General features: G+C 41.3%; 1 protein-coding gene across 2 annotated transcripts in view; it reads left to right on the top strand.

Moving 5' to 3' along the window:
- LOC134205207 (hemicentin-1-like) overlaps window positions 1-27195 on the top strand; it is a 495388-nt gene that overhangs the window by 300283 nt on the left and 167910 nt on the right. The window lies entirely within an intron of this gene.

A 27195-nucleotide genomic window follows, 5' to 3' on the forward strand; every position in this document is an offset into this window, starting at 1 on the left:
AAATATTCAAAAATTTCCTTGCAAGCTCGAAAGAATGTGATGGAGCTAAAATGATGAACATAAAATACAGATATGATCAAGTCAAATTCATCGTTTCACTTACGATTTTTCAGTTTGTTTAAGCGGGTCAGAATAATCTCTTATTTTTTTACGCTTCACAGTGATGTTTGCAAATTCCTCTTCATCTTCACTGTTGGTATCAAACCATAATTCAACGCTCATATTCGAAAAACACAAATTGAACCTAAGCATAAACAACCCAACTAACTCTAACTGACAACTTCTCACTGTAAACAACGCTATTATGGATCCCACTTCACTGTCACTGTCACTCCACAGAGTTCATTTCATTCACTTCACTTTATGTGGAAACAGTAATAGGCCAAACAATGTGAAGTGATCGTTAGGTGAAGTGAATGTGTAAGTGAAAGTGGAATCCGTAATAAGGGCCAATATGAATCACAATAAGGTTTTCAACAGAATTTGAATCTATATAGGAAAGATCCCACAATTTCTATATTTTTTATATACTTTATGATATATAACCGAACTAATATAAAAATAAGGGGCAGCAGGGACTATGTCCAAGGGCTTGACGACCCCTCCCCATGGCCACTGCGAGTTAGGGGGCCTGCCTAGGATGTGGTGGGGTTTGACAGTGGGCTCTGTTAAACCTCTACAAAAAGCTGCATGTGTCCATAAGCAGGCCCTATCAAACCCAGTCAACACATGAACGTATATGGTGTCGTGTAGGATGCTGAAGTGCAGGCGATAGAGGTACTCTTCCAAACAACATGTATGTATATAGTCTCCAATTTAGCATCTTGTATTGCACCATGTGCGATTTTATGTAGACTGGGAAGCGATCGTGTGCCGCTCAAAGCGCACAAGCCCAACACGAGTGCCAACCGGCACATCAGAATTAATACCAGTGAGCTCCTGATTACGGTATACTGGTCAAGGCAAGTGACACACACGCGCGCGTGAAAGTAATGCAAAATGAACGTAAATTTACATTCTTACTTAACGTCAAATAGAGATAAAATAAGGGTTGCTGAATAACATTAGCTTTCCGATTACTATCAATTATTTTCAATCCCGTTTCTTTTTTACTTTTCTTACGTTAATGAAATGATAACGCGGGCGCCTAATCCGAAATTCAAATGAACAATCGCTCACTTTGAGCGATTGATTGTTTATTCTCGCGAAGAATGATCAATTGAACAAATAAGGAAATGCTAATACTGCTGTGTAGAAGTTTCATAGGTCACATCACTTTCCATGGTGAATCCCGATCTATGTTACTTATTACCCCACCCAACTAACACTACTTCCTTCCCGTGGTAAATGTGGAGATGCAGAGGTATTCTCGGTCTCTAGTAGCAACAATTACCACACACTCACATTCCCTCCCTTTCCCAACTGACTGTAAGGACTTGGCCGGCGCCGTTATTGATCAATATTTGCGAGCTGCTGAAACGTGCACTTCGAGAATAGTTGGTAAATCCCAACCACTATTTACTTGGATCGTAGTGCAATTTGCACCAGTTCTGATCAATCACGGAGTAGCAACCATTGATATGTACAGTCAGTCTAAGCTAAGCTAAGCTATAACCGAACTGATATAAAAATGAACAGATTCGGGAACACACACTACAGGATGAATTCGTTTGAAAGCGGCACAAATGCGGGGGTATTGTCTTATCACCAATGGTTTATAAACGGGAACGCGGCGAATTAATAATAGCCTGTTATTATAACTCTATTGGTGGCAAAATAGTTATTTGACTTCGAAAAAGTGAAATCAGAATTGCATACATAATGTAAAACCAAAATAAAAATTCCGCGGAAAAAAAAAATTTCGTTTCGTTTCGTAAAATTTCGAATTGAATACATCTTGATTTCGTATCGTTCCGAAGTCTCGAAAGTAAATCTATATTTCGTTTCGTTCCGTTTCGAATCTTCATAGACATTTTTAATTTCGTTTCGTTTCGTTTCGTTTGTAAAAAGTGTGTTATCGCATACCCTTACTGAAATCCCTGTATTGTTCTCTGGTGAGATCAGTCTTAGAGTACTCGTGCATTGTTTGGGCACCATACTATCTCAACAGTATACAACGCATTGAATCTATTCAACGCAAATTCGTACGTTTTGCTCTGCGCCACCTACCGTGGAATGATCCTTTCAATCTTCCAAGTTATGACGATCGCTGTAAGCTTATAGGATTAGAGCTTTTAAGTGTGCGTCGCGAGGTCTCAAGGGCACTTTATGTTTCCGATCTTCTTATTTCTCAAATTGATTGCCCTGGTCTTTTATCTAGTTTGGATGTAAATGTTCCCCAAAGACAGCTCCGGTCTAGACCTTTCTTTTTATTCATGGTGCCCGCACAAATTACGGGCATAACGAACCCTTATTGCCATGTGTAGGATATTCAATCGTTGTTCTTCTGAATTCGATTTCCATCTTTCACGCTCGACGTTGAAAAAGAGATTCACGCACCTATTCGCTACTACATCAACCACTACTCGTTAGGCATTTATTTCTTGTATTGTAACAGTAATCGTTTTACCGAATTGTACCTGTGTTATCTGTAAGTAGATAGTAATTCTAGATATAAGTCAATATTGTATCATTTGGAGTATATGTAAATTCTGTTGATACAAAAGATGAGGAGGTTTTACGCCCATTCGAGAAAGTGCTTATTGTTGCACTACTCGAACGGGCTTTTCCCTGCTCCCAATAAAGAAAAGATAAAGAAAGAGAGAACAAAAGAAAACTTACGATGATTCAAATGGATGATTCAACTCATCCATGAGTTTTTAGGTGCTGAGTTGGGTGCGTTTCAACTCACGCTTGATTCGAATCGTCCATGAGTTTTGATATTTTGAGTTTTTACCAACACTGGAAGGTGGTAAAACACCGCAATGTGTTTCTGGAGTATTCTGGGTCATCTAAACTATCCTTGAGATCAGGACTTGAGATCTACAGCTGGAAGAGAATCTTTTTTCAGCACTCAAAGCGTCAATAGGCATTCACTTATATCCATTACACCTCTTGGAAGGTCAACGGATATCGTAAGACAGTTTTGAGATATTCTGGGTCATCCAAACTGTCCTAGAGTTCGGGACTTGAGATCTATAGCTGGAAGAAAATTTTTTTTTTGTACTCAAAGCTTCAATAAGCATTCACTTATATCCATTACACCTCTTGGGAGGTCAACGGATATCGTAAGATAGTTTAGAGATATTCTGGGTCATCCAAACTGTCCTTGAGTTCGGGACTTGAGATCTACAGCTGGAAGAAAATCTTTTTTCAGTAGTCAAAGCTTCAATAGGCATTCACTTATATCCATTACACCTCTTGTTCTTGAGTTCTGAACTTAAGATCTACAGTTGCAAGAATAGCCTTTTTCAGTACTCAAGCTTCAATATGTTTTCAATTATATTCATTACTCCTCCTGGGAGGGCAACGGATATCGTAAGAGGGTTTTGAGATATTCTGGGTCATCCAAACTGTCATTGAATTTGGGACTTGAGATCTACAGCTGGAAGAGAATCTTTTTTCAGTACTCAAAGCTTCAATAGGCATTCACTTATATCCATTACACCTCTTGGGAGGTCAACGGATATCGTAAGAAAGTTTTGAGATATTCTGGGTCATCCAAACTGTCCTTGAGTTCGGGACTTGAGATCAACAGCAGGAAGAAAATCTTTTTTTAGTACTCAAAGCTTCAATAGGCATTCACTTATATCCATTACACCTCTTGGGAGGTCAACAGATATCGTAAGATAGTTTTGAGATATTCTGGGTCTTCCAAACTGTTCTTGAGTTCTGAACTTAAGATCTACAGTTGCAAGAATAGCCTTTTTCAGTACTCAAGCTTCAATATATTTTCAATTATATTCATTACTCCTCCTGGGAGGCCAACGGATATCGTAAGAGGGTTTTGAGATATTCTGGGTCATCCAAACTGTCATTGAATTCGGGACTTGAGATCTACAGCTGGAAAAGAATCTTTTTTTAGTACTCAAAGCTTCAATAGGCATTCACTTATATCCATTACATCTCTTGGGAGGTCAACGGATATCGTAAGACAGTTTTGATATATTCTGGGTCATCCAAACTGTTCTTGAGTTCTGAACTTAAAATCTACAGTTGCAAGAATATCTTTTTTTAGGTCTCAAGCTTCAATATGCTTTCAATTATATTAATTACTCCTCCTGGGAGGCCAAGGGATATCGTAAGAGAGTCTTGAGATATTCTTGGTCATCCAAACTGTCCTTGAATTCTGAACTTAAAATCTACAGTTGTACCAGGTGGGTGTGTCGCTATACTGAGATGTGATGTGTAATCATTTTACCAATTTCATCTGCTGGAAGGTCAACAGATATCATCTTAACATGGCTGCGAGATGTTCTGGGTCATCTAACCTATCCTTGAGTTCAAAACATGAGATTCACGGATTTTTTCGCTATTATAAGTTGTGATATAAAATCAACTAAACTTGTTTCACCTTCTGGAAGGTCAAATGCATCATACAATGGCTTCGAGATGTTCTATGTCTTTCAAACTTCCCTTGAGTTTGGAACCTGGGATCTACAGTTGCAACAACAGGTTACTATAATATGGGTAATAAATTACACTCATTCCATTTTCTGGGACAGACATCATAAAATGGTTACGAGATGGTCTGGGTCTTCCAGATTAACTTCGAGCTCTTAGGTTAGGACCTATGCTTGTAAAACAGATTTAATCGGCATTCCAAGTTGTGATATGTCTAGTACATAGAGCAATAATCCCTAATAGCAAAGTTAACTTACTCGAATAACTGTGGTTTGTTGTTTTTTTGGATCTTTTTATTTTACTTTTTTTTCATTACTTATATTTACAGCTATTTACAGGTAAGTTAACATTGCTATTAGGCATTATTGCTCTATTTACTACATCTACGAAATACCATCAAGCGTCCTGAACGATACAATGATCAGTATGTGTATCGGGTATTCTGGTAAGATTGATGAATCGAAAATAAATTTAAATTTGGGTTTTCAGAAGGCAAGATGTATATAGTTGACTTCATATCGCATCTTTGTATTACAAAAAATGCATTTGATTCAAGAGTAGATTCGAAGTCCTGAACTCAAGGACAATTTGGATGACCCAAAATATCTCAAAACTATCTTACGATATCTATTGGGTTTTCGGAAGGCAAGATGTGTATAGTTGACTTCATATCGCATCTTTGTATTACAAAAAATGCATCTGATTCAAGAGTAGATTCGAAGTCCTGAACTCAAGGACAATTCGGATGACCCAAAATATCTCAAAACTATCTTACGATGTCTATTGGGTTTTCAGAAGGCAAGATGTATATAGTTGACTTAATATCGCATCTTTGTATTACAAAAAAATGCATCTGATTCAAGAGTAGATTCGAAGTCCTAAACTCAAGGACAATTTGGATGACCCAAAATATCTCAAAACTATCTTACGATATCTATTGGGTTTTCGGAAGGCAAGATGTATATAGTTGACTTCATATCGCATCTTTGTATTACAAAAAATGCATTTGATTCAAGAGTAGATTCGAAGTCCTGAACTCAAGGACAATTTGGATGACCCAAAATATCTCAAAACTATCTTACGATATCTATTGGGTTTTCGGAAGGCAAGATGTATATAGTTGACTTCATATCGCATCTTTGTATTACAAAAAATGCATCTGATTCAAGAGTAGATTCGAAGTCCTGAACTCAAGGACAATTCGGATGACCCAAAATATCTCAAAACTATCTTACGATGTCTATTGGGTTTTCAGAAGGTAAGATGTATATAGTTGACTTAATATCGCATCTTTGTATTACAAAAAAATGCATCTGATTCAAGAGTAGATTCGAAGTCCTAAACTCAAGGACAATTTGGATGACCCAAAATATCTCAAAACTATCTGACGATATCTATTGGGTTTTCGGAAGGCAAGATGTATATAGTTGACTTCATATCGCATCTTTGTATTACAAAAAATGCATCTGATTCAAGAGTAGATTCGAAGTCCTGAACTCAAGGACAATTTGGATGACCCAAAATATCTCAAAACTAGCTTACGATATCTATTGGGTTTTCGGAAGGCAAGATGTATATAGTTGACTTCATATCGCATCTTTGTATTACAAAAAATGCATCTGATTCAAGAGTAGATTCGAAGTCCTGAACTCAAGGACAATTCGGATGACCCAAAATATCTCAAAACTATCTTACGATGTCTATTGGGTTTTCAGAAGGCAAGATGTATATAGTTGACTTCATATCGCATCTTTGTATTAAAAAAATGCATTTGATTCAAGAGTAGATTCGAAGTCCTGAACTCAAGGACAATTTGGATGACCCAAAATATCTCAAAACTATCTTACGATATCTATTGGGTTTTCGGAAGGCAAGATGTATATAGTTGACTTCATATCGCATATTTGTATTACAAAAAATGCATCTGATTCAAGAGTAGATTCGAAGTCCTGAACTCAAGGACAATTTGGATGACCCAAAATATCTCAAAACTATCTTACGATGTCTATTGGGTTTTCAGAAGGCAAGATGTATATAGTTGACTTCATATCGCATCTTTGTATTACAAAAAATGCATCTGATTCAAGATTAGATTCGAAGTCCTGAACTCAAGGACAATTTGGATGACCCAAACTATCTCAAAACTATCTTACTATGTCTATTAGGTTTTAAGAAGGCAAGATGTATATAGTTGGCTTCATATCGCATCTTTGCATTACAAAAAATGCATCTGATTCAAAAGTAGATTCCATGTTCTGAACTCAAGGAGAATTTGGATGACCCAAAACATCTCAAAACTATCTTACGATATCTATTGGGTTTTCGGAAGGCAAGATGTATATAGTTGACTTCATATCGCATCTTTGTATTACAAAAAATGCATCTGATTCAAGAGTAGATTCGAAGTCCTGAACTCAAGGACAATTTGGATGACCCAAAATATCTCAAAACTATCTTACGATGTCTATTAGGTTTTCAGAAGGCAAGATGTATATAGTTGACTTCATATCGCATCTTTGCATTACAAAAAATGCATTTGATTCAAAAGTAGATTCCATGTTCTGAACTCAAGGACAATTTGGATGACCTAGCGCATCCTAAAAAACTATTTTTCAACATATTTAGCCGTTTCTACATTATTGAGCACCAAAACAAACGGAATACATCAAATTTACTGTATGGTATTGCTTGGAAAAATTTGGGCCTGAAAGGGTTAATGTATCCTAGTTTTTTGTTGAACTCTCTTTCCCATGTTATTTTCGTTGTGCAAAATGATCGAATAATAATAAACTTTCAAATATGTAGAGAAGAATTATCGCGTTCATAGACGCTCTTCATGCAATGGTGCTGTCAAAAAATGCGACAGATAGTAACACGCGAAGCTCCTTCGATTGTGCCACATCCATTGATTACAATTACGTTACATTAAATAATATGTGGGTAAATACTTTCCACTTGTTATACGTAACTATAAACGATGACACACATACTCTAATGGTGCGTAATAATCGAATCAATAGCATAATTTCATGACAACAAGCACACCCACGGCATTAACCGCACTATCCCACTTCAATTGAACGCAATTATGTATTGTTGCAACATGGCATTCCTATGATCGGAGCGGATTGGAGGAATTTCCATGGAATCAATATTGATGTCATCAAAAAATAATGGACCGAAATGCATATCTTGATAATTCGATTGAAACAATTGAAAACATCGTTCGGCCTTTATGATGCGGAACGGGAGGTTGGACTGAGATCAAGTTCACCGTAATTATCTGATAATTTGAATGCATTTTAATCGGAAAGGATTGCGAAGGTCCTCCGGCGCATTTATTCGCGGGAACCATGAAAGTGTGTATTTGAGCTCATGATTCAATTTACTTGGTGATTAATGGCTCACGATATGAACTGTAATGACCAACAAATTTTATACCGTCGTCGGGGTGACAATGAGTCAAATGGGGGTGAGAAAGGGCCCCTGTTTCAACTACATAGAATGCTTGTAGAATAGATTGAATGTATCTGAGTGCAAGAAGTTTAAAATATAAGAGACCTTTTTGAACAATTTTGCTATAAGACCTTTAGACTGCCGTTGAGCGCGATGACTTATTTTCAATGCCGTGTTCGCTTTGCGCTGCCTCAGCTTCGGGAACACTAACACAAGCCGAATAGCTCTCAGAATGCCTTTGATGTAGATTGGAAGGAGCTTCCATTAAAGAGTGGCGGCTGGAAGATGCAGATGTATCACGCGATGAATTGTTCAAAGACACAACAAACTTGCCTGACGTCGAAGTCCGGAAGCCCTCTTCCCCAGATTCATTCACAGGACCAGGACGGCTGGAGAACGGTGACAGCGGAGGCTCGACTGCGATGATCGGGTAGAAGGTTTCCTTAATGCTATCGGCATTGTTGCGTCCCGGTATTCGTGGCGAGTAGGTAGATGGTTTACTTGGCGATTCAGCGCAGACTGAACGAGCATGATTCATAGCATATCGACTGGATGGTTCCAAATTGTCAGGGCAGAATTCTTCAAACGCGTAAAGTACTTGCCTGTCGTCGGAGTTCGGAAGCCCCATTATCCGCTATCATACGCAGGACCACGACGGCTGGTGCTCGGTGATGACAAAGGCTCGACTGCGATGATCGGATATGGAGCTTCCTTAATACTTTTAGCATTTTTGCGTCCCGGTGTTCTTGAAAAGTTGAAGGAGGTTGATTTTGCAGGGATACAGCTAATGATTGAAGACTGGGTGGGCTCGAGTTGAATGAAAGTTTTGATTTATATAAGAGTCTTTTCCATTCGGCTCGGTCCATGGCTACACGCCGCCAACCACGCAGTCTGCAAAGGGTCCGCAAGCCATCTTCCACCTGATCGATCCACCTTGCCCGCTGTGTACCTCGCCTTCTTAAATCGTTGTCAAGAACCATTATCACCGGGTTACTGTCCGACATTCTGGCTACGTGCTCGGCTCACCACAGTCGTCCGATTTTCGCGGTGTGAGCGATGGATGGTTCTCCCAGCAGCTCATGCAACTATCGTGGTTCATTCGCATCCTCCACGTACCGTCCGCCATCTGCACCCCAAACTCCAAGTGCGCGTTGGTCCTCCACGAGCATCGTTCAGGTGTTGTGTCCGTAGAGGACTATTGGTCTAATGAGCGTTTTGTAGATTGTCAGTTTGGTACGGCGGCGAATTCTATTCGATCGTAGCGTCTTACGGAGTCCAAAGTACGTAAGATTTCCAGCCGCTATGCGTCTCCGAATTGCTCTGCTGGTATCATTTTCGGCAGTCACCAGTAAGCCCAAGTACACAAATTCTTCTACCACCTCGATTTCGTCACTACCGATGCAAACTCGCGGTGGGTGGCTCACATTGTCTTCTCTTGAACCTTTTCCTATCATGTTCTTCGTCTTCGACGTGTAGGTGTAGGCTTCCTTCATCTTCCCAAAATTACGTGCCATAATATCTATGTCGTCGGCGAAGCTAAATAGCTGGACGGACTTATTGTAAATTATACCAGTCGTGTTAATTCCTGCTCTTCGTATTACACCTTCCAAAGCGATGTTGAATATCACCTTGCCGTAGCCCTCTCCGTGTTTCGAAGGGACTCGAGAATGCCCCTGAAACTCGAACTACGTACATCACCCGATCCATCGTCGCCTTGATCAACCGTATCAGTTTTTCCGGAAATCCGTTTTCGTGCATTAGCTGCCATAGCTGGTCCCGATCGATTGTATCATATGCGACTTTGAAGTCGATGAATAGATGATGCGTGGGCACGTTGTATTCGCGGCATTTCAGCAGTATTTGGTGTAGGACAACAAATAAAATTCTTTCTCATTCATAAGGTCAACTTACTTGATTGATAAAATTACATCAACATAATTATTAGTTTTCAATTGATTTAAAGGGAATGAAAATAATGTTAACACCAGGAATGTCCACATAACGATTCGTAATTTATGCGTAATGGTTTTCCACATGCCGCACACAACAAACATTATCTCACCTAAGAACATGGCCCTTACCGGCACGTAATGCTCAAATTGAAATGAACGCATTGTTGTAATACCGTCATGTCTCTCCCGTTATTTTTGGGATCATTATTTTAAATTACCAATAACCCCTTCCCAGCGAGCCGCGAAACCATCGAAAATCAGTAATGGCGTTTATTATACAACGACCATCGGAATGCGAAACCACCCTTTACGGTGCTGAAACAACTGGCAAAACCGCACTGACTGGGGGGATGTACGTACATACTAAAATCCCGAAATGAATTCAACAGTAATGATCCGGTTTACGCGGAATGAAATGATGTTAATCACAAATAAAACTTAATCCACAAATTATTAATTTCAGTCTAGAATGCTTTCAAATATATCCACTCTAAATTTACTTGTGAACAAATAAAAATTTCGCCTTTTTAGTATAATTTCATATTCGAATAATTCAACGTCATGTAATGTATTCAACAGTTTCGTGTGGATGTTAGTTGACGCACTTCACCAAGAAACCTGAAGATACACTGTGCTGCAAACATAAAACGTAAGTGTGTACATAACGAAAACAGAACATCAGCACTCCACGACAACATTAATGAGCCGGTAAGCACTGGACATGGGCCTGGCACAGATGTAAGGTGAACTTTTGGCGTTTTTACACGATGTTAAATTCAACTTCAACATAAATTGAAAACTTTCGCTACGAATTAAACATTCAGGCCATTTGTTTGAAGCTGAGTTTATGAAAAGCACAGGGCATCACTTGACGTCCTAGCCGTCGCCTTCCGCAGTCAAACTTTTGTAAATATCTCCCTCTCTAGGAGGTGAACTCTGGTCGTATAATCGTGTTTGTCGTGACACAGTTCTCTGTGCGCAGTCGTTAGGGAAACAAGGGTCAAGTAAGTTCTACTGTTGTTGTTCTGAAATGGTTCTACTAGCTACAATAGGTCATAGGCAAATGAGAAAGACGCATTCTTGAACTGCTTCGTGTCCTTGCGAAAGTTCCAAAAAAGGGTCCCCTGCTTAAAAATCGAAAAGGATAATATGGCATCTCTCCACTGAATTGGTTAATTACATACTAAACGTTTGTTTTGGTTATTAATCTCTATATCCTTGCTGATGCTCCAAGTGTTAACGGTTCAACATTTTCACACCTTATCTCTCTGGTAGTCTTTCAAACAGGAACGAATTAAACTGGATAGTCAGAACAATCAAACAGATTACTTCACACAGCTTGAGTTGTCAACCCGTCACAAACTTAACGATTTGAATAAATAAGGCGACATGAATGAAACGCAGCTAGTGCTGACTATGTATACCTATTTACACTGGTTGACCCTTAGCTTGACATATTGATACTGAACGAACCTAAAAATATCGAGCTTTTTTTCCGATCCGGCGCATCGATGACAATTTTACGTCGTAGAATATGTCAGTGCCAATAATTTTGAGTTTTTCACTTCAAACCAAGCAGAACTAATTTTACCTAATCTTCGGCATGAAATGTTCGTGCCTGTATTGTTACAAAAGATATCGAGTGAAGAACAAAATTGGTGATTCTAAGAGATCAGTTTTATCGCAGTTCACAAATTTATAAAAATCAAAATTACTAATATCACAATTGCAATACTTTCCACTTCTATTTGGTGATATGCAGCTTCTACAGTACTCTGGTAGAGTTCACTCTGCACTCCCCATAGATGCAGGAATGGGATCAAAATAAAAACTTTCTTCCATCGTACGCTTTGTGGATGCACCTAGCTGTTGGAACACGATCAAAAACATCAATGCATGAAGTGTAGAACTGGAAGTGGATGTGGTTTTTCCACTCGACGGAGCTAGAGTCGACCCTCAATCAGAAACAACAACTGAATTCTTTCAGCGTAAAATTTTCCTACGGCTCTGGCTTAGTGCAGTAAACAACTGTAACGGGTTGGAATTATGTCACGGTTTACGCCAAGTCACTTTAGATGGATAATGTGACAAGAATGTGAAATAATAAAAAACAAGAACATAAAAATGAGAAACAATTCAGTACCAAATTTTCAAAACGTGTCACGACCCCTCGGTCGGCGCGTCGCTTCATTTGGTATTGGCAACGGAACATCAAGCGTGAAACCTCAAACACCGGGCTCTCGGACGGGATGACGGGACCACTTTTCGCTGACAATAGTTTGGATGATAAACAGAGGAATTGGTATGCTGAAAACTATGAAATGTGCCTGCAAACGAATGTGTAAAACTTAAAATTCAGTTTAAAACTAGTTTTTCTTTTCTTTATTTAAATAGTGTATAAGTAAATTATAATTCTCCTTGCTATTCTAATATTAGGGTAGGGCGAAGTGTATTACGAATATTGAATATGTGCCTAAATTACCTAAATATTTTTCCATTCGTAGAAATTAACCTAAACTATACCTATACTTACACTATACTGGTCAAATCGGATAAGAGTTAGATATAAGGATTCACGGTGAGCCGAATTGATCATGCGTTAAATAACTAAATTAATTAATGTATTCGGTTGATAGCTGAATTCGTTTTGTAGGATTTAAGCTAGTGAGCAGTGAGCACTGCTGATATTCGTAGCCTGAAGCGAGGGTGAATATTAGAACAAACCACGAAGGTGAAACATTAACTATATGAAGTGTTCTTACAGGAGTAATATTTCAACCAGAGTAGGAGTTGAAGAATAGCATAGGAAAGAGTAAGAACCCTAAACGTAAGTTTCTTTGACAAAACTATACTGCATACTTCTGAATGAGCCATTGTTATCCTTTTGCAGAAAGTTTTTAATATACGTTGTATTAAAAACCTGGAATTCTCATTCTTCGTTGGCCGTACGCCAACAAAACGACTTATCTGCTTTTGTAAACAAAGATTCAAACGTCGATTTGACGAATCTGATAGCACTCCCACGCAAATCAGCACCATCAACACGTAGGTGAAGGCTTCGGCTACCTGTTGATGGTGTTGGTTTGCGTGGGAGTGCTATCAGATTCGTCAAATCGACGTTTGAATCTTTGTTTACAAAAGCAGATAAGTCGTTTTGAAAATTTGGTACTGAATTCGTAGATTTTTGATTTATGTAAATTACATAGGGTAAAACAATGCTACTGCATATTGGAAATTCAAAAACAAATTATTCAAACTATCACACATACCAACACCAACATTTACGTAAATAGTCAACACAGCTACCTTTTCGGTTTTGAACAAAATTTATGGCATACATTTTGATCTCAGCAATCCACTGAAATCTAGGGGCCGCATACACGATTCAACATGTTGTCCAACTCAGACTCCGCCCCCTAGGAAATTTGGTTTGTTCGGAGTAAAGTCGGAGCGTCTGTGGGCAAATTGTACAAATCAAATTTCGTGGGGCGTAGTCAAAGTTGTTCAACATGTTGTAGTTTGTATGGGACCCCTAATAGCAATAGGGCACTTCACGGGCAAGCTTTGTCTCTTTCTTACTGTGAAAAAATAGAAAATAATGAGGTCACTAACTGTTAAAATTGACATTTACTGGCCTTGTTGTTTTCTAAGCCTTATTATTCTATGTCGAATGCATTTTGTGCAGCGCTTTGTTTACCAGCAAATCGGTTACAAATTACTATCTCTGAGGATATTGGTCGTAAGACCATCATACGATTTTCTTTTGAAACTTCGCCACAAGAAAATGTATTGATTTTCATAAGATTCACTAATGGAGTGCATTTCATACGACAATCTTATGAAATATTTTAATTAAGTAAAAAGTGTAACCTGGTTTCGAACCATGAATGTCGGGATTAGGAGGCGTGTGATCACACCTCACGCCCACTGATCCTACAAGAAATCGTCTTGTTGGATATCCAATAAAAGAATAGATTTGACCGAAAAAAGATCTCAATATTTACAAAGTACAATTCTTATGAAACATTCTTATAAGTTTGCTCGTATGACAATCTTACGAACAGTATCCTCAGTGTAGGTAAAAAGTTGATTTTTGTGCACAAATATGCAATGGACGTTCTACTATACGAACTCGGTGGTCTAGTGGCTGCATTATAAGCAGGAGGTCGCAGGTTCAATTCCAGTCTCGCTAGGCGTGTCTCCAGGCTATCGAAATTCAGCGGGTGGATCCGATCCTGCCAAGGTAGATGGCGAAGCGCGATCCAAAGGACATTATAAATAATAAAATGATTTTGAACGGCAAAACTTTTAGCAATTTAGAAGATAAATCCTAAAGTTTTGGATGTTTTTTTTTTCATGAAAAGATTATGGTGAAACATTAGGCAGGATTTTTCACCATTCGCTTTAATAGTACCAATAAACGAAGGTATTGAATTGATGTTGTTGAAAAACGTAGATGTTGGCAATCGGTGGAAAACACTTTTATCATACACAAGATTTTTTGACTTGTTTTTCACAGAGAAACAGACGTCTCACTTAACACATGTTCCATCGTTCACTTTTTTAACGGTTTATTTAATTCTTTGTAGGTGGTCAATCGGCCACCGATGGCGCTTCCATCGATTTTGCTTGTGTTTGACGTTTGCGCACTACCGCCATCTGGTTGCCGCTTGGCCACACACCGTGGTTTTAGCATTGGGCGAAAATGTTTTTGTGACGATGATTTTGATTGCATTGTGTTCTAAGTGAGACGTCTGTTCCTCTGTGTGTTTATGTTCAAATCAATTAAAGTTTAAGTTCAGTTCAATCAAATTTAAAAGCACCAGTCTAGCGTACTGAGGGCTGTGGGTTCGAGTCCCATCAAAGGAAAGTGGTTACCTCCAATACATTTTTTAAAACAAAATATTTCACATAATACAAACATATTCACATCTGAGTGCTCAGAAAATTGTAAAAAAGGTTTGAGTATTTGCAACGAAACTGGATGAAAATTCCAATTTATAGTCCCGCCAACTGCACGAATAATATACTTTGGGGTCCCCGACGTTGGACGTTAGGTCAAGTATGTTAGGCATAGTACACGTTAGGCATAATGGACGTTTGGCATAATTCTGCCTTCTTTATGTCATAGGCTGTTCTTTGGGTAATTTTATGCCTAACGTCCATTATGCCTTACGTACATTATACCTATCGTCTGTTATGCTTGACGTCCATTTTGCCTAACGTACTTATGCATATGATACCGAAGGTCAGCAGCAAAAGAGGCTGTAGCTTTTCGACCTGAAGGTTCCTCTGAACACACGCGACGAATATTGCCGCGACTCTATCGTTGGATCGTCTCTTGACGCTTCCATACCAACGTGACAGATAGTTAGTACTCGTTTAGACCTAGGATGTTTTCCTCTAGCATAAGGGTTGCAGCGAGGGTAGGTATTGGTCCCTATGTGTGTAGGAGCTTTCGTTCACTCTTCAGCTGATGTCACTGGTGAACCCACGACTACAAAACGTGACGTAGATAATTGTCTTGAAACGTTGGCGTGAACTATGTCGAATTTGTTTGTAGCCTCTAATAGGATGTGTCCTCTGGTCGTACACATACGTTTAAAATTGCTAACAAAAACCAACGTTATTCTGTCAATCTTATGAGTAAGTTGCTCTACCACCACCAGCTACAGAAGAACATCTTTTTTTTCATTTTGGCTCTAACCGCTACCTCCACTAGCGTCGGAACTACCTCATGGACCGGATACCGGCCAGTTGTTCAAATCGCTGACAGCTTTTTGCCATCTACCACCCCGTTGCCGTTACGAGTCCGCAATGATAACAACGTCCATTTGTGAGTCGACTACCGACTACCATACTAACTTTTGCGCAGTGGATAATATTCAGCATTCAGCTGCGTTACATGCTCAGTGGTGTTTTATATCCTCCGGCTTCCGGTCTTTTCTTTCTCTGGCCAATCCGGCCCTCTCATGGCATGGTTGCGTGTCTGTTTTCTGCTGGAACATATCAGGCATCTCGGTGCCTTGTCGCAAGCTCACGCCAGATAGCCCCCTCTCCACATTGGCGGTACAGTAAATTCCTGTTTGGTCCATTGAAGTTCCAATACTTGTGACCAACTTTGAAACACCTGTAGCATCGGTTCACTATCGGTGGCTGGTATATGCTTAATGTGCACATCAACCAGCTCACTCAAAATTTCCCAGATTTCAGCACCATGTTGGACTCCGTAGCTGATAGCTTAAACATCATTACCTGTATGTCAAATGTTCTCATACGAAAGCGAACCGATAACGGCGAACCTTAAAACCATACTGTGATCTGAGGGTGTTAATAGGAATAGGTTCTTCGACAAAGTAGTCTTGTACAGCTGCTTACACAGCAGGGTCACATCTGTCGACAAATCTTTATCTTCACGCCATCTCCGGCTACCTGCTACACTGGCTCGTTATACGCCACGCTGCGCCGTTTGACTGGGCTCTCTTCTTTCCCGCCCGAGTATGTCCAATACTGCCAACATCTTTCCCAACGCCGAGAGGTTCTCTGCAATGCGCATTGATTTGAGGATGTTCGCATACTTGCCATTATCCGTCTCAAGTAACAAAGCCGCTCTTCTATCTGTTACCTTCGTAACCTTCTTTGGAGGATCCTTACCCCTACTTTTTCTGTCATCCACCAGTTGCCAGGGGGCTTCCGACTCTCTTTTCTTAGCTTCGCAGCTTAGTGTTCAATAAGCACTTCCACAGTTATTAACTGCAACTCGTGGGACCAAAATGGAAAACCAAGTCAATTCTTCAATTAGTGGTAGTAGTGTAGGCGACAACCCCTTCGCAAGAGGTGGGTTGTTCAGGTCTCCGCCTAGGAGGCCAGAGGCAATAGTCGGCAGCTCAGTGCGCAGCGCCAGCATGGGTCACTCAACCTTCCTCTCGGCTATAAAAACGCCGGAAGGGGTTATTGACGGCCCATGGCTTGTGAAGGCGATGAACCGCAAACGCGATGGGCTTTCGGCCTTCGAGGTGGCGACGGAACAGCTGGACGCCATCATCGACTTTGCGTCATCGAAGCATAATATCAGCAAGGACCTCAAGAGGAGCTTGCAGAAACTTCGAAAGTCGATGCTGGACGGCAAGCTGGAGAGGGCGGTCGGGACGGCCAAGTGTAAACCCGTGAAATCGGTGGAGTCGAGGTCTACCCAGACTGAGGCCCAAGGATTCGCGGACTCGGGCAAGGTCGAGTCGACCGAAGGCGTGCCAGCTAAGACGGTGGTGCCAAAGTCTACCCAGACTGAGGCTCAAGTATTTGCGGGTACGCCGGGGGTGACTACTCCAACGGAGCAGACACAAAAACAGGGAGACAGTCTCCAGGGATGAGCTCCCTGGGGCCGCTCCAAAACGCGGAGGGTTACTCCCCGAACAAGGGTAGTGGGGCTGGGAAGCTGAACCCCGGTCAGGTACCTCCAAAACCGGGGAGGAAGGACCTGGAAAGGTCCGTCCACTCAGGCAAGACGGTGGTAAGGGGTTACGGCAGGCTGAAAGTTCTCAGCCGCACCAGACCAGGGAAATAGAGGGAATGACGCCTCCTGGACCCTGGTCAAGAACAAGAGGAAACCGAAGACGTCAAGGGCCGAAAAGAAGGCCCAGGCGAATGAGGGTAGCAAGAAGTCTAGGGTAGGCGCCAATCGCTCCAGGGGCGATGCCCTAGTCATCACGGCGGACGAGGCTAAGTACTCGGATGTTTTGAAGGCGATGAGGAGTGACGTCAAGCTCGGTGAACTCGGCGCCGACGTACGTCGAATAAGACGTACCCGGATGGGCGAGATGATACTCGAGCTGAAGCGGGGCGTCTCGCAAAAGGGCGCCGCCTACAAGAAGTTGGCGGAGGAGGTCCTAGGCGAGACGGTCAAGGTGAGGGCACTCACGACGGAGGTGAATCTAAGGGTTAAAGACCTGGACGAGATCACTGAAGTCAAAGAGCTCGTCACGGCACTGCGGCGACAGTGTGAAGTGGAGACGCCCACCGCAGCCGTTCGGCTACGGAAAGGTCCGGCAGGGACGCAGGTAGCATTGGTTCGGCTATCTGCAGCGGACGCCTCCAAGGTAGTCAAGTTAGGGAGCGTCAAGGTGGGATGGTCGGTATGCCCTGTGCTCATATACGAGCAACCCGAAGTTTGCTTCAAGTGCCTGGAACCGGGGCACAAGCAATGGGACTGCAAAGGCCCTGACAGAAGCAATCTCTGCCGACGCTGCGGATTGGAGGGACATAAGGCACAATGCTGCACGAACCCTCCCAATTGTTTGATTTGTTCCAGCAAAGCTGTGAACAGCAAGCACCCCATGGGGGGCTCGATGTGCCCGGCGTTTAAGCGTGCTGCAAAATCAAAGTGCAGGTGAAGCAGCTGGCTTGCTCGGCTTCGCCCGAGTGTTTGGTGTGCGCAGGTTTAGAGGAAACGGCGGAACACGTGTTGTTCGTGTGCTCACGTTTTCGCGCAATGCGTCACCACATGCTTGCCACATGTGGTCTGGACACTACCCCGGACAACCTAGTTCGGAGGATGTGTAAAGACGAAGTTGGCTGGAACGCCGTTTTATCGGCTATCGCCCAAATCGTCTCGGAGCTACACAGAAGGTGGCGCGTGGACTCAAGGATGGCTAGTTCAGGCGCAAATAAGAGGTGGTCCAAGGGATCGGAGTCGGCTTCATGGGTCATACCGGTGGTCATGCTCTGTGGTCGAACTCGATCCTTTTATCGAACAAGTGGCCGCGAGAAGAACAACATGGTATCGTCGCTTTCGCGGCGTCGGTCAACCGGGCGTGTTCCGAGCCCGAGGACGGAAAGGGGTCCTCGTCAAGGCTGGGGCAGGCGTAGGCCTCGCGTCGGCAAGTCCCTCTGTGTGCTGGCGAATAGGCCCTATCGCAGAAAGGTCAATTTGGGGTGCACGCGGCATCATCATTCTTGATACCAGTCGTGCAGAGGGAAGCAGGCGCGAAGTCGACCCTGCCCACCTTCCGAGGACATAGGGCGTGGTAAGGCCACCTGGAAAGCCGGCAATGCGCTGGCACGATACCATGGTGTTCTTCTAAAAAGCGAGTCACGATGTTCGATGCTGCAAGGACACGCAGCTAACCTCGAGGGTGCGTCATGCACTGGCCCCCCTTTGAAGCATTACTTTCTGGTTGTACCGAAGGGACGATGGGCTTGGCGGCAATGGAAACGGTTTAGCTGGTCGGGGATGCAGCCATGCCTCCCTCATTGGAGGTGGCCCCTAACCCAGCACTTCCTGGTCAACCCAGGATGTCTGTTGAGCAGATTCCCCCTCCATTGTTTAGGAAGAAAAAAAAAACAGTTATTAACTGCGAGGTTTCTAAGCCAAGTTACCATTTCTTCATTCGTATATCATGAGGCTAACACGCTGCTAATGAGGCTAACACTTTTATGCCCAGGGGAAGTTGAGACAATTTCCAATCCAAAAATTGCCTAGACCGGGACCGGGAATAGAAGCGCATCTCACCGCACGGCTAAGGAGGGCCCACTTCCGGCTTACGTATGCTGTCGTTATGTCAGACGTGGATAGCTTGCACAATGTCCGTTCTCTGACCTCCCTATCCTCCATCGTGTTGGATTCGCTTCTCCGCATTACCGCCCCCCTTTTGGTTTAGCCTCCAGATCAGGATGTTCTTGCTCCCTCTAATCCCTTGCTAATATTGCCTTTACCACTAGCGTCTAGCTGCCTGTCCACTGCCCTTAGGCTCTGTTTCCGCCATTCGCTATGTAAATGTTGTTAGTTGGAGATGAAGTTTCTAATATATGTTCTTGTCTTCTGTCTTTTTCAGTCTAAAAAATATTCAAACGGGTTCACAATTGCATTGCCCGACGTTTCGGCTCGTTTATTGGGTCTTTATCAAGGGAAAAACTGTCTGCTGTCTGTCAGTTTCAAATATAGTGAAGACGGACTGGCTATGACCGAGATACGATTCTGGACAATGTCCTACGTCCGCTTTTATGGATAATCAGATTTGCATTAAGCAAGCCCAAAAAGCGGGCTTCGATATACGTCAGTTTCAGATCGGAATTGAAGGCCACATGTGCTAAAAAATTGTTGAATTGTCTGTGGTGTTCATGTTTCGACCACAGCGATCGCAAAGTCCGGTTTTGAATCTCAGCAGAAAAGCGTGTCTATGTCTCTGTCAGGAGGATAACATAGCAATAATCCAAGGTACCTGAACTAGTGTTGATGACAATACGTATAAAAGCCCTGGACGTTCAACTACTATTGTTGATTGCAAATTGGTGAGCATTTTGCTTAAATTTGAGTGTACGAAAAAAAAACAGAAACCTGTACCTACAAATATTTCAGAATTTCTTGCCTTAAGAATAAAATCAATTTGAAAACGAAAATTCATTACCTTTTTATACAAGAAAAACTTTGCTCTATTACATACCTACTTCGTAGTTTAATTACACTCGATGATGTACTTACATTTTGTTTTGTTATTCCGAAGCCCTTACCAGCGAGATAATTTTATTGCGATTTTATTATCATGTCGCAGCATGGACTGTTCTATGAATGATGAATCCACATAGTAGTGATTAGAAATCATCATTGAAAAGTGTAAAAATATGCACGCAGCGTCACTAGTATGCTTCACACACTAGGACAAAGATTCCCTCCAATCCGACACGACGTACCTTTTTGTTTGTTGCGACAATCTGTCGTTGTGAATTTGGTGTGGTGTTACTGCCTTCATGATTCCATTGATCCGTTCACATCAATGCGACAATAATTGCTTTGATATCAGCGTTACTGCGAAAACATTGCTTTGGTTTTGAGTGAGCCCTAAATGCGTTGTTTTCGTTGGAAAAGGAGAAAGGTTTTTCCTATTCTTTTCAGACAATACAAAAGAAATACGGTTGGGAACGCGAGAATAAAAGTTCGGCAAAAAGCATCAATAATACACAAAGGACGGGAAAAGTGATTTATGATGTAGGTCTTCATTCCGTTACGTTGATTCAATTTTTTTTGGGCACAGTTTGGCCTTGATTGAAATTTTCATTGTTTTTTAAGGAGGAAATGGTAACTTGTTAATAAGAAGATGATGGTGACAATCAAAATTTGTTCATATTTTTCAAAGTACACAGGTGACTTGATTTTTTAATGAATATTACTTCAATAGAACAAAGTGGACATTCAATGCGTAAACAAACTCGGTTAAACTTTCCGTTCCGTGACAACGTTTCGAAAATTCTATTCCATTTTTTCTTTCTCATCAACCTAGAACCTGCTGACGAAGATACAATAACATCCATTCAATGTCACAAGGGAGAATACAATTCAACTTCTCTTGTTGGAGATTCATGCTGTATGTCTTTTCTAATATATGGTTTACTGAAAAGCTGTGGTAACAAATCAAATTGCGACATGAAATTATTTTTGTTGTACACTCAGGAAAATCGACACATACTTTATTAATTTTATATATATTATTATTTATTATTTTATATGTATTATTATTTGCATAGAAATTAACACATGTGTAAACACTCATGCAATGCATGTGGGCGCATGAAATATATGTGTCGAAAATATGGAATCCATTTCGCTACCCCCATTGCAAAAATCAATGTATGAACTCATGAATATAATGCGGAGTTTTTTGCGAGTGTATAAAGTAAGGAATTGGAGAAAAAGAACCATCAATTTATTATGAATATATCAATAGCTCCATCCATTCCGGGCAGCTTTCCAGTTTAGTACTTAGAAAATAGCAGTATAGTCAACCCATCCTGAGCAAATAAAACTTTTCTTTAGAAAATCCAAGAAACAATTTACAATGTCCTGGAAATGCAGACGTTGTTTTTGGAAAGGTTTACAGTAGTGTTGACCTCTGTTACATATTCTTTACTGATAAGCTATCAATATGGCTCTTTGAAACATGGAAAGTTTCAATGAAGGTTACGTCTTCCACGTTTCGTAGGATTGTCGCCGTGGACTATCTGAGTAGTTTGCCTCCAAAGCAGAAGCTGAAGTTGTGCCGAATGGCTCAAGTAACTAGCAGACGCAAACAAGGGAGCCAAGAACCAAGTAAATCAGGGCTTTGGGCTAAAAGGGTTTTTGCAGAAAGGAACGGGCTCAACAATCCAAGAGACTATCGGATATTGCACTTTTTTGTCATTTTAGATAAAGCGCCAAGGAATACAATATTTGATAATATTTGTTGTTTGTTTTTGAATACGTTGAATTTCTGTTAGGCGCGAAGTGCCTGTTCTTCAAATATGAACTAATTTGGTGAGATTGTTTCAAAATATTTTTCACAATGTTTCTAATGATTGAAACTAGATGCGCACTAGATTTTGAGAATTCGGAGGTTGGCTTATGGATGCATTATCTAATTTATGATGGTAGTAAGTACAAGCGGGCTAATTGTAAGCAAAGGCGACCTTGGTCATGAAATACCAGGCAGTCTGAAATGGGTCACTGTAGCTGCTCTTCTTACATCCCGGACTAAATCTGTCTGTAAAATATGTAAAACAGACAGCTTTCTTCCATAATATCATTGTCAGCAAGCGAGGGTTAGTTTGTACACACTCAGTGCTAAAGAATACAATGTTTGGCAGTTACAGATTACATTTACAATCTATGTACCTATGTACATAAAAATGATTTTCTGTATGTCTGACCCTTATAGACTCGGAAACTAATGAACCGATCGGCGTGAAAATTTGTATGCAGGGGTTTTTGGGATCGGGGAAGGTTCTAAAGATGGTTTAAGACCCCTCCCTCCTCTAAAAGGGAGGGCTACAATACAAATGAAACACAAATTTTTGCATAACTCGAGAAATAATCAAGCAAATGGGACAAAATTTGGCATGTGGAGGTTTTTGAAGGCAAAAAATGTATCTATGATGGTTTGAGACCCCATACAAATAAGACACAAATTGTGAAAAAAATCAAATTTTGGCAAGACGAAGTTTGACGAACAGCTTGTTGTTAATAAATCTCAAACGTTTATTTTTTATTATTAATTTATGTGCAGTAATAAATTTCTTGAAATTTTGGAGTCTCAAATTAGTTTGTTTTCGGGCATGTTGCAATAAAGCATGGTTGAATTTAGGATTAAACACAATCACGATGATTAGCCATACAAGATAAACCTTCCCTTCTGCAAGGTGATTTCAAACATTTCCTCTAACTGCCACTCTGAGCACGATGCGGGTGGGCCGTACGTCCTGGTTCGCCAGAACCTTTTATCCTCGTAGGTGGGTGTGGTGACGCCCGCTGGAAGTGCGCGGCACAAACAGTGCTGACAAAGCATTTTTCTTTTCCATTGGATAACTTTCCACCAAGCCCCGTCATCGTCGTGCTTCAATTGCCTAGAAGAGTTGATTTCTTTTTTATTCTTTTGCTGCTCAGCAATTGACCGGTTTGAATTGTTATTGTGCATCCGTTCGTTTTTGCTGAGGGTGGTGGTGGTGCTCTCAAGGCGCCCTGTAGGTACTAATAACGATATGATGTTCTCTAGCTGAAGTGGTTTACCGATTGAACCAATTTCTTTGAGAGGCGAATTAAACAGCAGAAACATTTTTTCTCGTTCTACACTGAAGCGGGTGACTATAGTTATTGACTTCTAGGCTAACAACTTAAATCAGCACGAAAAGCATCGCGTATATTTTTCTCTAAATATATTTGCCAAATAAACGATCCGTATCGCATACAATCAATATTTTCCTATAACCCAATTAGTCTGGCAATAAAACTGACAATTACTGTTCATGATATGTACGCCTAAAACTGCCCAAATAGGTCGCAAATGAATAATAACATTCCCAAATGTGCATGGTAACATAATTTATTGGCTGCGATATCCCCTGCCCATTTAGGGACAAAGAGATCATCGGATTCAATATAAGCGATTAAAATTGGAAATCAAAACATCTAATTCCGCCCCGAAAATTAATTTTTGACCACACGCATCGATGCATACGTAGCCTCCAGTCTGGATCCGCCCTCCATGTTAATTGGGATAGAGAGAAAAAAGACCGAGTGTGTTCATGAGTGTGTCATACCACAGGACTGCCAGCTTAAAATTTTCCCAGCAAAATTAAGTAGAATATAAACTATTTTTAAAATTAATTCCAGTTTACGCTGTTCTTTTTCTCCAATGAGGTTTTGATGTATTTTGAAAATATTAATAAAGAAATATGTCTTTCAATTTGTGACATTCCTATTTAAAAATGTACTCGATTGGAATTCGCATATGGACTGTAGTTTTGTTTATTTCACAATTAGAATATCTATTAAGGGTATGCGATAACACACTTTTTCCTAACGAAACGAAACGAAACGAAATTTAAAATGTCTATGTTGATTCGAAACGAAACGAAACGAAATATAGATTTACTTTCGAGTCTTCGAAACGATACGAAATCAGGGTCCATTTAATTCGAAATTTTTCGAAACGAAACGAAATTTTATTTTTTTTCCGCGGAATTTTTATGAAATTGATTTTATATTATGTACGGAATTTCGATTTTACTTTTCAAAGCCAAATAACTGTTTTGCGATAAATAGAGTTATAATAAGAGAAGTAGTAGTCTGTGATAAATCACTTCGTGTTCGCTTGTGCCGCTTTGAAAGCAATACATCGTGGAGCATATGCTCCCGAATTTGATCAATCAGTTCAGTTTTATATTAGTAAGTATATAAAAATATAGAAATTTTTTGATTTTTCGTTTCAAATTTCGTTAAAAACCTAATTTTACCTGAATTTTCTTTAATTTTTGTGAATTTTTTCATATGGTTAATTCATAGTTCCATTGACGCTAAAGGTCGTAATCGAGTAAAAACCAACCGCGTATAAAAAGAACTGGGTTTAATCTACTCTGGATAAAAAAAAGTTATTCACTTGCTTCGGACTTCAAAAGGGCCCTTAGAATCCACGACACGACTTTCCATCTTTGTCAAAGTTATAGTGAACTGATTCATATCTGGTTACATTTATACAAATAGGATAGAATATTAAAGATACTTTTAGTTTTCTGTTAGATATTTCTAACAAAATACTGAGGATGCTTTATAGAAGAAAACTAAATACGTATTTGTCGACTCAGAACGGGGCTATGTAGTGAGCATCTCAAATAGCTATGCGAGCAAAGGCGTGGGATTGCCAATCCGGAGATGGCGAGCTCGATTCTCGGTCAGGTCAAAGATGTCTTGCCACTAAAGATACATTCGTTACGTTCTGGAGCCCTGGTCAAACGAGTAGTTCAAACTGGAGGGTAGATGATGGCTACATTCACAGCGACCACCTGGCGGTTCGCTACAGTATCTACTATACGACCAGCATTCAGCGGACGGAAGAAGGGGCGAGGCCTAGTCTTCGTATGTGGAAGACATCGTACTTCGACAACGAGGTTTTTAAAAAGCGCTCCGCCGCGTGCACAATACTCTCGGTCTGAGCGGCGAGCAGCTGGTAACAGTACTCTCGCGTGCATGCGATGCCACCATGCCTAGGAAAGTCCACCCTAGGAATGGGAGTCCACCGGCTTACTGGTGGACTCAAGCAATTGCGAACCTGCGCCGGATTACCTACGGGCACGGAGGCGGATGCAGCGAGTATGGACAGAAGAGGAGCATGCTGAACGACGGGTGGCGTTCGTGACTGCTAGAGCCGCTCTGAAGACTGAGATAAGATCATGCAAAAAACTGCTTCGAGGGCATGTGTCAAAGTCAGGGAATCAATATTCGAGCAACGCCTAACAATATACCCTTTGTCATCAACAGAGTTTGTTACTGACAAACGCACCTTGCAACAAGCCTTTGTAAGAACCTGAACACAATATGACAAGAATCATTTGCCTTGCATCGAAGACCACATTATCAAAAATGGTCTTCGCTTGCATGCTCTGATATTTCCGAGAAATCGAGGCTATTTTTGTAATCAACGTTAGATTCTCGAATATTTCCATGAAAGTAGAAACTACGATTGCATAAAACCGAAATTTGCTCTAGAGAATGCAAAATAACGGAATGAAAGGTTAGCAACAAAATTGTGTTATTTTTTGTCGTGGACAAAATTTTTCGGATCTTTGTCATTATTATCTCCGACAAAAACAAAGCTTTGTCGTTGGTTCTCTTTTGTCGTTTGTTTCGTATGCGCATCGACGAAAAATTGATTCCCTGGTCAAAGTGCCAACGCGAATCCATAGGGTGACGCCTGGCCAAGACGCGTGGGGCGATGGACCCTACAGAGCGGTCTCCGGAAATGCTGACAGGATCATCACGGGGCTTTTCCCACGTCATGACCCAAGGCCCTGACCTAACTTTGTGGAGCTGCCAGGAGTCAGGGTGGACGACGAGGGAAGAGTAACTGTGGCGGAACTTGCGGGGATTGCACAGTCCCTTAGTGTAGGTAAGGCGCCAGGACCGGATGGTATTCCGAACCTGGCCATCAAAGCGGCCATTGCTGAGGTTCAGATTTGTCATGCAGAGATTTCTGGACGAAGGAGTCTTCCCTGCAGCATGGAAAAGGCAGAGCTTGGTCCTATTGCCAAAAGCGGAAAAACCACCGAGGGATCCATCGGCATATAGACCAATATGCCTGCTTGATACGGCGGAGGGTGCGGATGGTCTATCGAGTATCCAGTTTGGCATCCGAAAGGGTAAGTCGACCGTAGACGCTATCTTGTTACCAAATTACCAAATCCGCGGAGATAGCTATCCAGCGTAAGAGGAGGGGAGTTCACTATTGTGCAGTAGTGACTCTCGACGTGAGGAATGCATTCAATAGTGCCAGTTGGGCAGCTATTGCAAATGCGCTTCTGTGTCGTTATCGATGAAGACATAGACTGTTTATAAATGCGCGGCACGAGAGGCATTCGTAGGACTGTCTGGTTGGCCTCAATGGTCAAATGGCAGCGTGCGTGGGACAGTTCCACTAAGGGTAGATAGACAACCTAGTCCGGAGGATGTGTAAAGATGAAGTTGGCTGGAACGCCGTTTTATCGGCAATTGTCCAAATCGTCTCGGAGCTACACAGGAGGTGACGCGTGGACTCGAGGAATGGCTAGTTCAGGCGTAAATAAAAGGTGGTCGAAGGGCTCGGAGTCGGCTTCATGGGTCATACCGGCCCTGTGGTCGAACTCGATCCTTTTATCAAAAAAGTGACCGCGCGAAGAACAACATATTATCGTCACTTTCGCGGCGTCGGTCAACCGGGCGGGTTCCGAG

This window comes from Armigeres subalbatus, chromosome 1 (assembly GCF_024139115.2).
Source record: "Armigeres subalbatus isolate Guangzhou_Male chromosome 1, GZ_Asu_2, whole genome shotgun sequence".
Lineage (NCBI taxonomy): Eukaryota > Metazoa > Arthropoda > Insecta > Diptera > Culicidae > Armigeres > Armigeres subalbatus.